Here is a 16,137-nt window from a genome sequence, read left to right on the forward strand (position 1 = left end):
TGCGGGCTTGGGCAGGAGGAGCTGTGAGGAGGCTGAGAGCTGGGAAACTAACCCCCTTCCTTTTCCTTCTCCCTTCCCCTTTCCCCTCCTCCCCAGCTTGGCTCAGGAGTTGTTTTCTTCCCCGGCGGTCGCTGGGCTATCAGGGGGTCCGGGGCAAGTGCCAGGAAGGATGCCGCTGCAAAGGTAACGGTGTGCGTGGTGCCCCTCCCGCGGTCGGTCGTGAAAGTTTGCTCTGGCGTGCGAGGCGTGCCCGCTGGGTGCTCCCTGCGCCTCGCTGCCCCGGCCCGAGGCTCCTGAGGAGCGGGCAGGGGCCGGGTGGGCCAGGGCAGGGCCGGCAGGGGCCTCCTGGGCGGCCTTCACTGCCTTGTCCCCATCAAAGGCCACAGCTGCTCAAGTGGCGGCTGCAGCTTTGAAACTGCCATAAAGAGCGATGGAGGGCGGGGAGCGCGGGGACGTTCCGAGCAGTGCCCGGGAGGGTGGCTGTGAGAGGAGGCGGGGTGAGGGCGCTGCTCAGAGCGGCAGCAGCAGGGGTGTGGAGGGCAGGGCCCTGGGTCAGAGTCCCAGGGGCTGAGTCTTGTCCCGCGCCCCTGTCCCCCTGGTCCAGCCGCTGTCCATGGCTGGGACCCCAGCCGGGAGGGTGCAGAGGCGGCGGGGAGTGGGGGCTGGCTTGTCCCTCGCACCCTCCTGGTTTCCAGGCATATTCTCCCCCCTCCAGCAGGCCATTTGTCAGCGGTGATGCGGGACAAAGGAGGGGCAGTGGGTGGTCTGCTGCGAGTTGGGCGATGGGCACGGAGCAAGGGCTGGAGCCAAAGCTGACAATGAAGAGGCAGACCGAGGGCTCTGCTCATTCCGGCTGTCGAGGGAGCCGTCATTTTGTGTTAGCGTGTGTGTGTCTGAGGTGGGAGGAGGAAGAGAGGGGAGAATGACAGGAGAAGGATTATGACATTGTGTTGTCTCTGTTTGTGGTAAATGCAGATTTGGCACCCGTGGTTTCCCGGGAAAAGCAGCAGCAACTAACCCAGGCCGAGGCCTTGGCCCAGACCCACCGGGAGAGCCCGTGTGGGGCGGTTTGGGGCTTTATTTGTTCCTCCCTTTTTTTCTGTCTGGCGTGTGCTTCTTCCATTTGTTTTATAGTGAAGAGCTGGAGACAGGCTGGCATGGCAGGAGGAGCTGAGCCCCCTCCTCCTGGCATGCCAGCCCCTCCTCACCTCGCCCTGCAGGAGCCCCAGGCAGCTCCCAGCCTCCCTCCCAGGTCTCTGCCCCCAGCCAGGGTCACGCTTGCATCGTTCACTTACCTTGGCGGCCTGAGCTCTCTCAAGGCTACTTCTGCCCACAGCTGCTTCCCGTGGGCAACCAGAGAGGGAGAGCCCGGGGCCGAGGCTGAGATGGGGCTTTGCAGAATGAAGGCCAGGCAGGACTGGGCACACCCCAGCTACAGTGCCGGCCTGGCCTGCCTGGAGGTTGGCAAAGAGCCCTGCAGCCAGGGGGTGTTGGTAAAGTGTCCTGGGACTTTGACTCCTCTGACAGGTCCCTGAGGGCAGGGAACTTGAGCCTGCCTTGGGCCAGGAAGCAGCCACAGCCTAAGGCTCTGGGCTGCCACAGGGCTTAGGCAGGTGCAGTGACATGGACATAGGTGGTTAGTGTGTTTGGAGCAGGCTTCCCCAAAGAACTCAGGGTGGGGTGGATTTTACCAGGGCCAGGCTATATAGCTCAGGCCCCAGTGGGGACTGAGAGTTCTGAGCTGAGAAGCCACAGCAGGACTGTCTATAGGTGGAGGGTCAGGGGAAGGCTGAGACTCAGGCTGTGGCCCTCCTTCTAGTCTCTCTTGCCCTGGAGCTGGTCCTTTGTCTGGACCTCACCACCTCCTCTTTTGCCTGATCAAGTCCTCTGGACTCAGTTCACCTCCTGCAGGCAGCCTCCCCTGCTTGGGTGGGCTTGGGGCCTGTGCTGTGCCCATGCTGTGACCTCTCACAGCCCTGACCCACTGTGGGCATTTGGGTGCAGAGCTTGGGTGGGCATCCTTGGGTACCAGGACTTTTAAGGCAGCCCCTCTGCATCCCTGGTGCCTTCCCAGAGCTGAGCATAGAGGGGTTTGTTCCCAGAGCTCAGAGGAACAGACCCAGACTCAGATCCTCTAGGAAATGGGACCACGAGGATGGAATAGCCTCTCCCTCCCCACATCCTACATCGTGTGATGGGCTCACTTTTTGGGGGGAGCCCCATTGCAAGGGGATTTCTCCCCATGGAGCCTGGCATGGGGGGCAAGCTGAGCCATAGCCATGCCTGTGAGGGAGGACATCTGCACCGGGGACTGTTTGTGAGGAGCAGCTGCCTGCCTTTGCAGCCTTGGCCTTGGGGCTGAGCCGCCCTGAGGGCCTACAGGGCTCTGCTGACCCCTGGAGCTCCATGTGCCAGATAGAAAAGGAAGGAAGAGTGGACAGGCTCTCCCCGAGGCCAAAATATTTGGTCCATTCCAGGCCCTGGGCTCAAGACCCTCCTGGGAGCACCAGGCTGGGCAGCCACAGCGAGGGGCCTGCTGGTCCCTGGCAGCCTGCTCCACCCAGCTCAGGTTCATAGTGTCAGCCCCCTTGGAGCCAGCACTCTCCTGGCCCCTGGCAGAGATGGGAGAATCATAACACACCCCCTCCCTCCAGACACCCCCAATCTGATGGCCCCCACAGGGTTGAGAGTCAGGCAGTCCTGAGTTGTAGCTTTCCTGGCCATGCAGGCTTCACAGACAAGCTCTAGCTGTGTGACCCTGCACAAGTTACTTAGTCTCGCAGAGCCACAGTTTTAAAAGGCAGTGAACCTAGGAGTAGTAATCCTTTCCTGCAGGCTTATTATGAGGATTAAGGAGACTGCAGGTGCTCATTTAATGGCAGCTGTGGTTATGAGGGAGCTGGCTATGCCGGAAACGCTGAGACACGATGGAAAAAGTTCTCCTTGGGTGAGTTCTGTGCGTTGTGACACGGCAATCAAGAGAGGCTTCGCAGAGGTGATGGCATTTGAAGGCCTTGAAGAGTGAGTAGGAGTTTGCCAGGCTAAGGCAGGGGAGAGTGTAGGGAAGTGTGAGAACAGAGCTTCTGGGGTATAAGAGACAGGTTACACTGCGTGGCTGAAGCCCACAGAAGGGAAGAGGGGCCCTGTTTCCCTTGGCAGTGGGAGCCCATTCTCAAGGAAGAACCCGACCTGGTGACAGACTGGGCAGGTTCCACACAAACATCTTAGTCATTGCAAACGTGCCTTCTGCATGTGTTTATGTCTTAGCACTTCAGACATTCTCCAGGATCTTGCAAAGCTGGCTTGTTCTAGCTCCTCCTAAGCCAGGCCTCTCAGGCTGCCTTGTAGTGTTGGGATTCCCAGATGGCCTCATATTTGACTTTAAGGACCAGCTTGGGTCTTCCTTTAACTTGGAGTTGCAGGACTTCTGGGGCCAAGGACCAGCCCAGGCCACATTCTGAGCTGGAGCCAACGCTGCCAGGGAAGCAATTTGGACGCCCAGTCAAGTCCCTGACTTGGATGAGGGGTCCTGGAGCAGCTTCTCCAGCCTGGGACCCTGAGATGACTGGAAGCTCCTGCAAGAGGTTGGGGTGGCTAGTCCGCCAGACCCATTCCCGATGGAGCACAGAGGGGTGGTTAAGGGCTTGGGGCCAGACACTCCGGGTTCTATCCTGTCTCTGTCATTTGCCAGCTGTGTGGCATTAGGCAAGTCACTTGCTCTCTCTGAGTGTTTGTGTTCTTGGGCAATAATAATGGCTGCATTGTAGGACTATGGTGAAGATTTCATGAGATAATTCTCACAAAGTAGTCAGCCCAGAGCCTGGATCCCAGGGGTACTCAATAATTGTTAGCTTAAAAACAGCCCAGCAGAGTGAAGGCTCTAGCACCTAGTATCTTTGGGCCAATCACTTAATTCCTTAGTTTCCCTAACTGTAAAATGGAGATGCTAATTGTGGCTGGTAATAATAGCCACGACTGAAGAGCACTTACAGTGAGTGCTCTGTTCTAATTGCCTAACCATGTATTAGCTTATTTAATACAGCCTCTCCCCACTCTGAGCTACATGTGGGGGCAGGGTGGGGGCCCAGGCATCCCAGAAGACAACAGTGTGCAAGGAAGAGCCCCAGAGATTTGGCATTTTCTGGATAAGGCCAAACCAGCCCCCTTGGTCAGTGTAGGCAAGACCAGAGGGAAGTGGATGGCTGAGTGTGAGGCATGAAGACCAGCAAGGGCCCACCCACTACTGCAAACGGGCTTCCTGGGGCTGGACACCCTCACACATGGCAGAGCCACCTACACACTGTGGCACCTTGAGCAAATCACAGCCACCATCCTGGACCTCGGTGTCTGCTCACCTCTCAGCAGTCTACTGCTTCTCTAAGGGGCTGTGATTCTCTTGGTGAGATTGATTTTCTTGGATGGTTTCCATGTAGGTTGTGACTTGGGCGGTATCGTCTGTCCATTGATTTTTTCAGAAAGGATGCTTTCTCCCCACCCCCCCATTCTGTAGTCAGCCCACAGATGAGTGACCTCTGCCTAGCCTTCCCACTGCCCCTCCCGTCCTCACCTGGTCTGGGCTAGGGGACTGAGAGGGTCCAGCAGGGTTGCCCAACACCATGCAATGCACCTCGTGCAGGGAGTGCACACGGGTGGTGTCTGCAGGGCTGGGGTGCCTCATCCAGCCCACACCTGGCTTCGTGAGTGAGGCTGACTGCCAGGGAGGACCCGATTGGCTTATTACTCTGCCTTCCTTCCCTCAGCACAAGCTTTGGAATCGGACAGACCCGGCTCACTCCTTGCTCTGCTTTGTCTGTGCTGGGCCATCTCGGGCACCTCACTTCCTTGAGCCCATTTGCCTGTAAGGTGAATGATCCCACCTCATGGGACACCTCAGGCTGAAATAACAGAGGTGGCACTTAGGTGTGCAGTTGCTGATGCAGCACTTATGTGGATGCAGCTTTTGTGGTGGGCGATGCTAATGTCCCCGTTCTATAGGTGAAAATGCTGAGGCTCCAAGAGCTTAGGGAAGCTTGCTCAAGGTCGCAGCGCCCTCCGCCCTTCCTTGCTGTTTTACACCCTACTACTACCACCAGAAAGGAGCCAGCAGATTATAATGCTGGGAGCCCGGGTGGGGTGAGCAGGACAGGTGGGGTGAGCAGGAGGGGGAAAGGGAGTCCAGAGACCCCTGGGGGAGGAGGCTGGGGAGACACATGGTAATGCCCTGGTGACCAGAATGGTGAGGAGTTTATCACACAGGCCTGTCATTATTTACTCACAGAGGGATGTATTCATAATGGGAATGGTGGTCATCGGGTCTGCAGGGGGCAGGGGAGGCCCTGCACCATCACAGCCCGTGAGGAACACACGGTCGCTGTTCCCTCTGCACAAGCCCCTCTGCTCCCCCTTGCTCAGCTGGAGTGTGGGGTTGCTTATGAGCACTGCACAGGTCCAGATCCTGGCACTGCCATCCCTAGCTGTGTGGTCTCAGGCTAATTATTTATTGCCCCGAGCCTCAGTTTCCACACCTGTAAATGGAGACAGTTCTTGTACTCAGCATTGTGGGGATGTGACCTCGTGCAGGTAATGTCCAGCACACGGGAAAGCTATAGGAATGCTCTCTGTTGTTATCCTCTTGAATCAGCTCAGCTTCCCCTGGCTCCCTCAGCATTTACACAGCACCAAGCCCAGGCAGCCCCTCCTGCGCCCTGGGCCGAGCCGCCAGCCTCAGGGCCTGGGAGCCGAGTGAGTGGGGCTGACGCGCAGAGGAAACAGCCTCTGAGAATTGGTGTGTTGGCTCCCACTGCTGGCGTGACAGACATCCTGAGGAAATATGTCAGTTTAAAATAGTTCTGAACGAAATTTCTGGAAAGCTCTCTTAACACTATGGGGGCCATCCGTAGCCTGAACTTTGGTCAGGTTTTGGTCTTGGTTTTGCCATGACTTGCTGGGGACCCTCCCTTTCCCAGGCCTTAGTTTCCTCATCTGTAAAGTGGGGCAGTAACTCTATCCCCCTCAGAGGGCTATGTGAGACTGCGCATGTGAAATATGCTTTGTAAACTCGAGAGCACCTTGCAGCTGTTGAGAGCTTTGGGTTGTTTCTGGTCATTCACAAGACGGCCACAGGCAGCTGCTTGTGCACTGTCATGCTGTGTGCTGACTCTGGGCATGGATGTTGACGGGACAGTGGCTCTGCTCCCTGAGTTGTGGCCTCACTAAAACCCTTGCCCCTTCTAGGAGACATGCTGGTGTCTTGTCCCCGTTCATTAGTTCATCCTGCACATTTCTGAAGCAACTCTGTGTGTTGAGCCCTGGGCTGGCCGATGGGGTGAGACCAGAGGGCTGGTGGTCAGCCTGCCTCCGGGGGCTCAGTCTAGGAGGAGGGGATGCGAAGACTCACACCCAAACCACCAAATGACTAAGGTTCATGGGTGACTTGATACTGGGCCTGGGCTTCTCAGAAGAGGGACAGCCACAGGGCAAGATAGCTTACAAATGAACATTGGCTTGTGTCCTCTGCTCGGAATCCTTCACCAGCTCCTCCTTTTGCCCCAGGATGAAGTCCCAAAGCCTCCTGTGGCCTGTACCATCTTGCTGCAGCTGCATCTCCAACTTTCTCATTTCATTTAAGTTACCCTGGCCTTCTTCCCCTTCGTGGAAATCTGCTTGCTCCCTTCTGCCTCAGGGCCTTTGCCATGATGCACCCTCTGCCTGGAGCTCTCTTCCAGCCTCATCATGTGGCTATTTCCTATCTGTCCTTCAGGTCTCACCCCAAATGTCCTGGATCCTAAAGACTCGGGCCCGAATTATATACCTGTGCACCTGCCATATTTCTTACTAATGCATATCAGGGCTATTATCAAATGATTATTGATTTGACGATTCTTTTTCTCTCTAATCACCCCATGGGATCATAAGCTCCATGACAATAGGGACTCTTGGATCAATGCCTGTCATATGATAAGGGATCAATCAATGTTTGCTGAATGAATGTATGATGAGTATTAAGGTAAGGCTTTGTGGAGGAGATGGCATTTGGGTAAGATGTGAAAGAGGGCATAATGTCCATCTGTAGGGAAGTGGGAAGGGCATTCTTGCTTTGGGGAACAGACAGGCACAAGACAGGAAGACAACTCATTAGGTTTGGCAGAGAGAGGCAGAAGGAGGCATGGGAGAGAAGGTTGGAAAGGTGAGCAGAGCCAGATGAGGGCTTTGTATTCCAGGTGGATGGAAATAAACTTGAATTCTGAAGCCACTCAGGACCCACTGAAGACTTTTGAGCCAGGGAGAGTGAGGTTGAAACTGGCTTTGGATAACTGTAATGAGTCTGCAGGGATAGCTGGGCCAGAAAAGAGGCTGCAGTCAAGAGGACCAGTTGAGAGTTGGAGACTCCATGGCTCCTGCTGCTTTCTGTTCCCTGGGGATCACACGTGCTTTGGCAGTTATCCTCGAGAGCTCACAGGGAGATGCAGGGCAGTGGTGAGGAACCTCACAGGTGTGGCTGCTTCCAGAAGACAACTGCCTTGGTGGCAGAGCAGCTATTCCCAAGTCGCTGGAGGGAGAGACAGAGTGGAGCGTCTGTCCGCATTTCTCAGCTTCCCCTGTGAGAGGGCAGCATCCGGCCCCGCATCCTGCTGCCTTCTGAGTGGCCCGAGAATCTTGACACTGAAGGGCCAGTCCATGGCAGAAGATGAGCAGAAACATTTCCTTCTGTGCCTCTGTGGGGAAGCAGCAGATATGGTCAAGAGTCAGGATTCTCGAGGACCTGAGGACAAATCCCAAATCTACCACTTAACAGCTGTGCACCTTTGGGCATCTTCTTAGCAACTCTGGGCTTCAGTTTCTTTAGCTGTGAAATGGGGGCTGCTCTGGTGTTGTGTAGCTTAAGGTTAGATGACACATATGGAGCCCCAAACACCGGGAACACTGAAGGCTCAGGAAGTCGTGGCTGTTATCATGGCTGCATTTTTCTCCACGGTTTGAATTCATAGCAGGAAGCTTGGGTTTCAGGCTTAAAAATGAAGAGCATGTCAACAAAACAGGATGGAACAAAGTCTTTTCCCAGCATGCCTCAGCATGTGGCACTGCCTTCCTGTGGAGCTCAAACAATGATGTGGCTAAAAGTCTTGAGCTTTCAAGCAGAAATAATCCCAGTGGAAAGGAACCTCCCTATTGTTATCCCATGATAAAGCGAGGCAAGGGCTCTGTAGCCTGAGAAATTCCAGCTCTGCCCCCTCCTACCTGCTCTGTGCCTCAGTTTCCTCATCTACAAAATGAGGTAAGAGTAGTACCTATTTCATAGGGTTGTTGTGAGGATTAAGCGAGTTCATGCAGGTAAAGGGCTTAGAACATGCATTTGTCAATACTATTGTTAGATCATTTCTTCTTCACTTTAACTTTTTGTAGTGCCGAGTGACTCAGTGGGGGCTCTGGAGCCAGAAGGCTGAGTTCAAATCCCAGCCTGCCTCTTGCTAGCTGTGTGACCTGGGTGAGTCTCTTAACCTGTCTGTGTACCCATTTCTTGCTCTGTACAATGAAGATGACCATCCTTGCCTCATAGGGTTGTTGTGAGGCATGAATGAGCACCCAAGTACAGCCTGACTCCCTGGAGGCAGGCAGATTACTCAGCCCCTCCCCCTACCTGTCCCAATTTACAGATGAAGGAATTGAGACTCAGAGCCATTGGACGATTTGCTGAAGGACACACATTGGTGAGACCAGGCTGGCCCCTAACTTAATGACCTGTGCTGGCACCACCATGCTAGTGGCTGCCCAGTGAGAATCCAGGGGCAGTGAGTGTGGGAGTGGTGCTGCAGGGTGATCTGGGCGACCAGGCTGCAGGGGCTTGGTGTCTCCTCGGTGTTATCTCTGCTCATCTGTGGGAAGATGAGTGAGCTGATACACAGCAGCTGCTGCTTAGTTAGCAGGCCATGGTCTTCCAGGCGTGGGGTCTGACGCCCCCAACTGCCCCCGGTGGGAGAGGCTGGCACTGACCCTACTGTCCTCTAACATTTATTTCCCTATCTGCCTTCAGACTCTTGGACCTACTGATTTTCTATGTCCATAGCCATCTTTCCATTGCTTACCGAGTGCTGGGAAGCTTGGTTGTTAAGTGTGCAGCCTCTGAAGACCTGGGTTCAAATACCAGCCACGTGACTTGGGATAAGTTAAACTCTTTGTGGTCCCATCTGTAAAATGGGAGTGATAACAGTACCAACCTCATCAGGTTGTTGCAAATATTAAATAGGATGATAAAGGAAAATCTGCACAGTGACTGGTTCATAGTAGGCTTGGATTCCTCTAGGCTGTATCACCATGATTAACATGATTTTGGGGGACATGGTACCCCACCTGCATAGGATGCTGGCGACCCAAGGGAAGCAGAGGTCTCTCTGCCCTGCAGATGCTCACAGTCCAGTGGGACAGATGGACACATTCACAAATAGCCCAGTGTGACCAGTGGGAGCCCAGATGAAAGAGCCACAACTTGTACCCTGGAGGGCAGAGTGGAGGGGCAAACTTGGTGAGCAGAGGTCACTGTGAGACTCTGTGAAACAAATTCATGCCAAGCCTGTCACAGATAAAAAGCCCTGTAGGATCCCACCCTTGCTCAACTCTGTAGCCTCAGCCCTCCTCCCCTCGCCCCCCACTGTGCACAGCCCTCCTGGGCACAGTAGGTGGCTCTTCCCCACACCCCCTAAGTCTTGGCATTTGCTGCCTTCTCTTAGCTGTAGAGCCTTCCCTGACCTTGCCCCAGAAAGAATTGTTCTAAGCCCCTAGGCCTTGCACGCAGCAGGGGGGCTCTATGTGGAATGGAGGCCTGCCCCCAAAGGATTCCCCGCTCTGCTGTTTGTGCACGCTCAGCATCCTTGTGCTTTGCACGGGGGAGGTGCCCAGCTTGGGGAAGGGCTCAGTGGGATGCTGTGGAGAGTCTCCCACTCTGTTAACCAAAGGCTTTTGTACATTGCCTCCTGGAAGACTGAGCCCTCAGCTTGTGAGCAGGAATTCCAGGCCTCCCTCCTCCTGGTGTGCCAGAGTTAGCAGACGACCCTTCCCAAAGAGGAAGGAGAGCTGGGGCTTGTTGAAGGATAAAGGTGAGGGCTGTACGTGTGCTCAAGAGAGCCAGCAAGTGAGAGAAAGGACATCTGCCTGCTGCTGAAGGCACCGACACCCGGCTCACTTCGCACAAGTCACTGATCTGCTGAGCAGGGCCAGTCTCCTCAATCAATCCATGCTGACAGATGGTAGCGGAACCAGTGACCTAGAGGCAGACGCTCCATTTGTAATCCCAGAGTGGCCCAGGCGCCTGGAGGAGGGCAGAGGAGTTTGTAATAAAAGGAGTGACACAGGGTTTCCAAAAGCCATCTTTGAGCCAGAGAGAAGGGAAAGGATTAATTTTGCTTCTGGAATTGATACACTGATTCAGTTCAATAAGTATTTTTTGAGTAGACTGGGTTAGGAGAGAGGGAAAAAATCCCCAACTGGTCTACTGTCCTTTCCTTAAAGAGCTCAAGTGTGGTAGGAAAAATAGGATCCATGCATTTGAGGCAATGTGAGAACAATAGAAGATACTAATGTGATCAAAGAGGAAGGGGCATCTAGTCATTAAGCTCCTGCCACCGTGGGATCTTGGACAGTAACTTCTGATCTTAGAGCCACAGTCTGCTTATGTGTCATTTTGTGTCCACGTCATAGAAGGGTAGCTGGTGTTAATGTGTGCCTAGTACTGTCCTGAATTCTTTATGTAGATCTCTTTAGATTGCTACACCACCATATAAGTAAGGTCATATTATGCCCATTTTACAGCTGAAGAAGCCAAGGTTCAGAGAGGAAGTGACTTGTCCAAGGCCACACAGTATAAGAGTAACCCAAATCTGTTTGTTGGCCACGACACCCATGCATGTTCTTTTTCTGAGTGGCACCAAAAAGGAAAATGACAGGCCACAGGGCCAAAGAGGCCTGGCTGGCCTGGTCCTAGGATTGGAGAAGTTTCTAGGTGGAGGTCAGACAGGCAATGTTCCAGCAGGATCTGAAAGGATGGGGAGCAGGCTGTAGGGTCATGAGAGGTAGGAGCTGACAAGAGCCTAGACTCCAGTTATCTGTCTGCATTCTTTTCCTTTTAAATGCAGTTCTGCCAGAGATTGTCACCATCCTCCCAGCCCCCCAATCTGATACATGAGTGAGCTAAGGAAGAAGGGGAAGAAGGGGAAAATGATGGGGCAGGAGACTATAAAGAAAAGGGCTTCCCTTTTCTTCATGAATTCTCTTCAAGAAATTGAAGGTGCCCCCAACAGTATTCAGGAAGCTCCCCTGCATTCTCCCATTTTTGTCCAGAAAACATGGATCTGTGCCAAAAGTCCCTCTATCCTTCTGCAGCTCTGAACTAAGCAGAACTCGGGCACTGGTTTTTTAAAAGTCTTGAGGCCTGAGAATTTGAAAATGAAACTCATAGTTAGAAGAACAATGGAACAGCCAGAGGGCAGGGCCTAGTAGCCTGCTCAGCTCTGCCCCGGAAGAGCCTGGCACCCTGCCTGGCATGCAGGTGTTGAGGACTCAGGTCCCCAGGAATAGTTCTGACTCGCATTGCAGCGGCCCCCATTTTAAAAGATTGGACAGAAGCCAGGTGAAATCACTGCCTTCCCCAACCATATCCTCTTCCCAGGGTCCCAGAACCACCTCAGCCCCTGCCTGGGATCCTAGGACCCTCCTTGGGTGGCCTGAGATAAGGCAAAGCATTAATGCCTCTGGCTAGGTGGGGTGAAAGGTGAAAGGGTAAAGCCAGGCCCTGGGGAGTTGTGTTCCTCAAATATACCGAAATCTGGGCCCCAGGCCACACCTGGTTCCTGTCAATCTCTACCTGCTGCCTAAAGCATTTTTCCCATCCCAATTTACTTTCAAGTTGGGTGTTGCTTCAGGAGAGAAAGCTACATACTCCCCTAACATCTAGGACAGATGGGAGCCTAATTTAGAATCAGCAATTTTAGCCAACATTAGGGATATCTAATCCAATTCTCCTCACCAACAGGAAACTGAGGCCCAGAGTGAGGAGAGAATTTGACCAGGTCAAAGTTCAGAGGTAGGATCACAAACACTCCAAACACATCCTACCCTCGCTGGTCTTCTCACTAATTTTTTTTGGGGGGGGTTGGGGGACAGGGTCTTGCTCTGTTGCCTAGGCTAGAATGCAGTGGCCTCATCATAGCTCTTCATACCCTCAAACTCCTGGGGTCAAGGGATCCTCCCACCTCAGCCTCCTGAGTAAACTGGGACTACACACTCATGCCACCACGCCTGGCTAATTTTTTTGCTTTTTGTAGAGCCTGGGGCCTTGCTATGTTGCGCAGGCTGGTCTTGAATCCCTGGCCTCAAGCGATCCTCCCAACTGGGCCTCCCAAAATGCTGGGATTATAGGCCTGAGCCACTGCACCTGGCCCTTTCTTACTTTTGATGGCAGTGAGCTACATGGCACCAACATTCTCACAGTGGTGGTTCTATAACTGAGCTTTTGTTAAAAAAAGTCAAGCCCTTCATTCTATAAACGTATCAGGTTTGCAAAGGAAGCCTGGGACCAGGCTGAAGCCTTGGCACCGCAAATCCTCTGCCTTATCTCCAAATTAATTCTGGACCCTGGGTCCTGCCAGCCAGGCATTGCAGCTTCTTAATGCAGGTGCAGAAATTCAACTGACGTTTGTGGAGCGTCTATTTTACACGTGAGATAGGCAGGCCTCCCTCCTCATCGTTTACTATTGCTGAGGAAACTGAGGCTCTGAGGAAAACCGAGTAGTGCATCCAAGGACACTGGGCGGCACGGGCGTAGGCCATGGAACCAGGGGCCCGGATGGGTCTTGGCGGGCAAGAGTCACCCCCATGCCCGGCCCGACTAAAAAGGCCACCAGGAGGAGGCCGGGCCCTCACCCGCAGGCTCTCCGGGCTGCCAGAGGCGCGATTCTGGCGTTGGAGGCTCCAGGGAACTCCAGAAATCTCAGTGAGAGATTCCGGGCCACCAACTCCCCAGAAAGTTGGCTTGCGGCCACCCCCAAGACGGCCCCAGGAGCCGGCCCACACGGCACTGGGCGGGCGGCGTGCTGCGCCCCACGGCTGCTGAGAGGAACCCCGCGAGCCCCGGTCGCTGGGCTGGGGTCTCCGCGGCCCGGGCCCGGCGCGCGCTGCCCTCGACGCCGTCGCACGCGGGTGGGCACGCGCGCGCCCGGCCCCGCCCCCTGCCGCCCCGCCCCCGCCGTGCGCCCCGCCCCGCCGCGCGCCCTCCCGCCCGCCCGCGCGCCGCGGCCCGGAGCCTCCCCATTGGCCGCGCGCCGTCACCTGACGCTCTGTTATTTCCTGTGTGTTGGGAGAATGGAGAGAAAAAATCCCGAACCGAGCGGCTTTCGGCCCCTGCGAGGCGGCCGCGGCCTCCGCCAGGGGAGCCCGCCCTGAGGCGCGCCCGACTGGGGAACGAGCGCGCGGGCCGGAGCGAGTCTCGAGGGGCAGCGGCCCCGGCCCGCCCGCCGCCGGCCGGGGCGCCAGAGCTGGAGGCGGCGGAGCCACCCCCACCCCCACCCCGCGCAGCGCCGCCAGCCGCCGCCGCTCCCTCCCCTCCCGCCCCCGGCGGAGGCCGAGGGACGGGGCGGGGGGCTCCAGCAGGTAACCGCCGGCGGGCCTGAACGGGGAGGGAAAGGGTCGGGCCTGGGGGTTTGGGGTCAGTCCGGGGTGTCTGGCCTGGGGGGCTGGGAGCAGAGGTCCCGGCCCAACCTGGGAGTACTGAGCGTCCTGGACTCCAAGCCGGGGCTTAAGGTGCTGAGGAGAATGTTCTTGCCCGGCCAGACCCAGGAGTGCGGGGCGGGGTCCTGGGCCTGGCCTAGGGGTGCTGAGGCGAAGGGGTCCGGCTTGGCGTCAGAGGGCTGAGGTGTCTCGGTCCGGCCTGGGAGTCCGGTCCTAGCTTGAGGGGCCCGGGGAGAGGTACCTGCTCGTCGCGGCCTTGGGTGCAAAGGCGGCGGGTGTGAGCGGGGTCAGCGCCGCCTGCCCCGCGTCCCTGGGTCCCTTAGCAGCCCCGGGAGACTGACGACGCTCTTCTCTTCGCTGCGGGCTGGAGGCGAGGCCAGCGGGGTGGAGGGCCGGGCTGGAGGGAGCCGCGCTGGGGCGCCCGGGAGTCGGAGCGCGCCCCAGGCCTCGGGAGGGACGGGGCCGTTTATTGCCATGTGAACACCTGAAGCCATGTGGACGCGGCTACTTCTCGCTTGTTGGAGGCGGAGGGCAGGCACCCGCTGGCAGCGCGCAAGGTCTCGGCGCGGGGAGCGGAGCATGGGACACGTTTCCTGTGTGGGGCTTTCTCCCCTCCCCCGCCGCGGTGAGCCGGGCGGGGTGGGGGATACGGCGGTCTCCGTGCGCGAGGGAGCGTTCGTTTGGAGACCTGACGCTCTAACCTTCTCATCCCTTTTTTGGGGAGGTAGGGGAGTGGTGGTTGAAGGTGGTTGACGGATCCGGCCGATTCTTCTCCGGCTGCGGCGGTAGGTGCAGTGGCTTCTGTGCGCTGGGATGGGAGTGGAATTTAGTGAGTTGGGGGTGGGGGGCGGTACCGAGGAGCGGCCGCCTTCTTCGGTTTGTGGGTGGGGATTATTGTCTGTTTTTATGGTTGTGAATACTAGCATAGTCTGTATTCAAGCCTTTAGTTTGACTTTAGGGGTCAGGTCAAAATTAGGACTTTTTTCCTCTTCTTGGTTTTTTCCCCTTCAAAGATGGATAGAATTTTCGAGCTATTATCTAATAGGCTGATCTTTGAATGATAATTGGATCCTTATGTTAACAGCCTCAGTGAAGAGTTTTATAAAACATCTTACAAGGGGTAGCAGCTTGGTGGATGGGGAAACTGCACTGAATTCTGACCCAGGAGATCAGGAATCTACTTCCAGCTTTGCCACCAAATAATCTGCAGCTCTGGGCAAGTTACCTACCCTCTCAATGCCCCAGTTTCCTCATGTGTAAATGAGGACTCCTGCCAGGTCAAACATTACGGGAACTTGTGGTTTTGTTTTTCTTTTTGTCTCTCCCATGTTGTGCTCTCATTGTAGCTATAGGCAACTTTCCTGGGAAGTGCAGGCTGTACTGTAGCTGAGATGACTTTTAAAAGCCTATCTTCTAGTTTCTAGCCTCTTCCTTTTCCAACAGAGCATAAAACTTGATCAGGGTACAGTCTTCCATGAAATTCCAGGTGCTGTTCTGTGCTTCAGAACAGACAGTGTATATCATTCTAGCCTATGTGGAATACACCTTATTATTTTTTTATTTATTTGTCTTTGTGGAAGAAATTATCAGAAAAAAGACTTCAAAGAACGTATGGATACTTGGGAGATGTGGGTAACTTTTTTTTTTTTTTTTTGAGACAGAGTCTCCGCTCTGTTGTTGCCCTGGGTAGAATGCAGTGGCTTGATCATAGCTCACTGCAACCTCAAACGCCTGGGCTCAACTGATCCTCCTTCCTCAGCCTCCCAAGTAGCTGGGACTACAGATGTGTACCAGGATGGCGGCTAATTTTTCTGTTTTTTGTAGAGACTGGTCTTGCTCTTGTTCAGGCTGGTCTCTAATTCCTGGCCTCAAGCGATCCTCCCCCCTGGCCTCCCAGAGTGCTGGGATTACCGGCATGAGCCACCTAGCCCAGTCAACGTGGGTAACTTTTGATTAGGTCTGTGTCTGCTGCTTGGCTCAAAGGAGTTCCAACATCTTCCTATATGGGAGATTGTGGAGGGATCTTTATTTTGTTTTGTTTTGTTTGTTTTTTTTTTTGAGACATAGTCTCCCTGTGTTGCCCCGGCTAGAGTGAGTGCTGTGGCATCAGCCTAGCTCACAGCAACCTCAAACTCCTGGGCTTAAGGGATCCTAGCTTCCCGAGTAGCTGGGACAACAGGCATGCGCCACCATGCCCGGCTAATTTTTTCTATATATATATATTTTAGTTGGCCAGATAATTTCTTTCTACTTTTAGTAGAAATGGGGTCTCGCTCTTGCTGAGGCTGGTCTCGAACTCCTGACCTCGAGCGATCCACCCGCCTCGGCCTCCCAGAGTGCTAGGATTATAGGCGTGAGCCACTGCGCCTGGCCTGTGGAGGGATCTTATTAAGAGTTCTTTTAAGGGACATTTAGCTAACT

The 16,137-nt window shown here is 55.0% G+C and overlaps 1 protein-coding gene and 1 pseudogene across 3 annotated transcripts in view; one reads left to right on the forward strand and one right to left on the reverse strand.

Moving 5' to 3' along the window:
• The window catches only part of TCF20 (transcription factor 20), a 157,203-nt gene that overhangs the window by 54,754 nt on the left and 86,312 nt on the right, over positions 1–16,137 (forward strand). For 2 of the 3 annotated variants that reach the window (XM_045554761.1, XM_045554758.1), the window contains exon 1: positions 13,575–13,638. The exons of the other annotated variant lie outside the window; for it this stretch is intronic. The gene's annotated coding sequence lies outside the window, so the exon portion shown is untranslated. Of the gene's footprint in view, positions 1–13,574; positions 13,639–16,137 lie in introns of those variants that run through there. 3 annotated transcript variants of the gene reach the window in all.
• LOC123640500 lies at positions 9,815–15,633 on the reverse strand (annotated as a pseudogene).

The sequence above is a fragment of the Lemur catta genome, chromosome 6, assembly GCF_020740605.2.
Source record: "Lemur catta isolate mLemCat1 chromosome 6, mLemCat1.pri, whole genome shotgun sequence".
NCBI classification, from domain to species: domain Eukaryota; kingdom Metazoa; phylum Chordata; class Mammalia; order Primates; family Lemuridae; genus Lemur; species Lemur catta.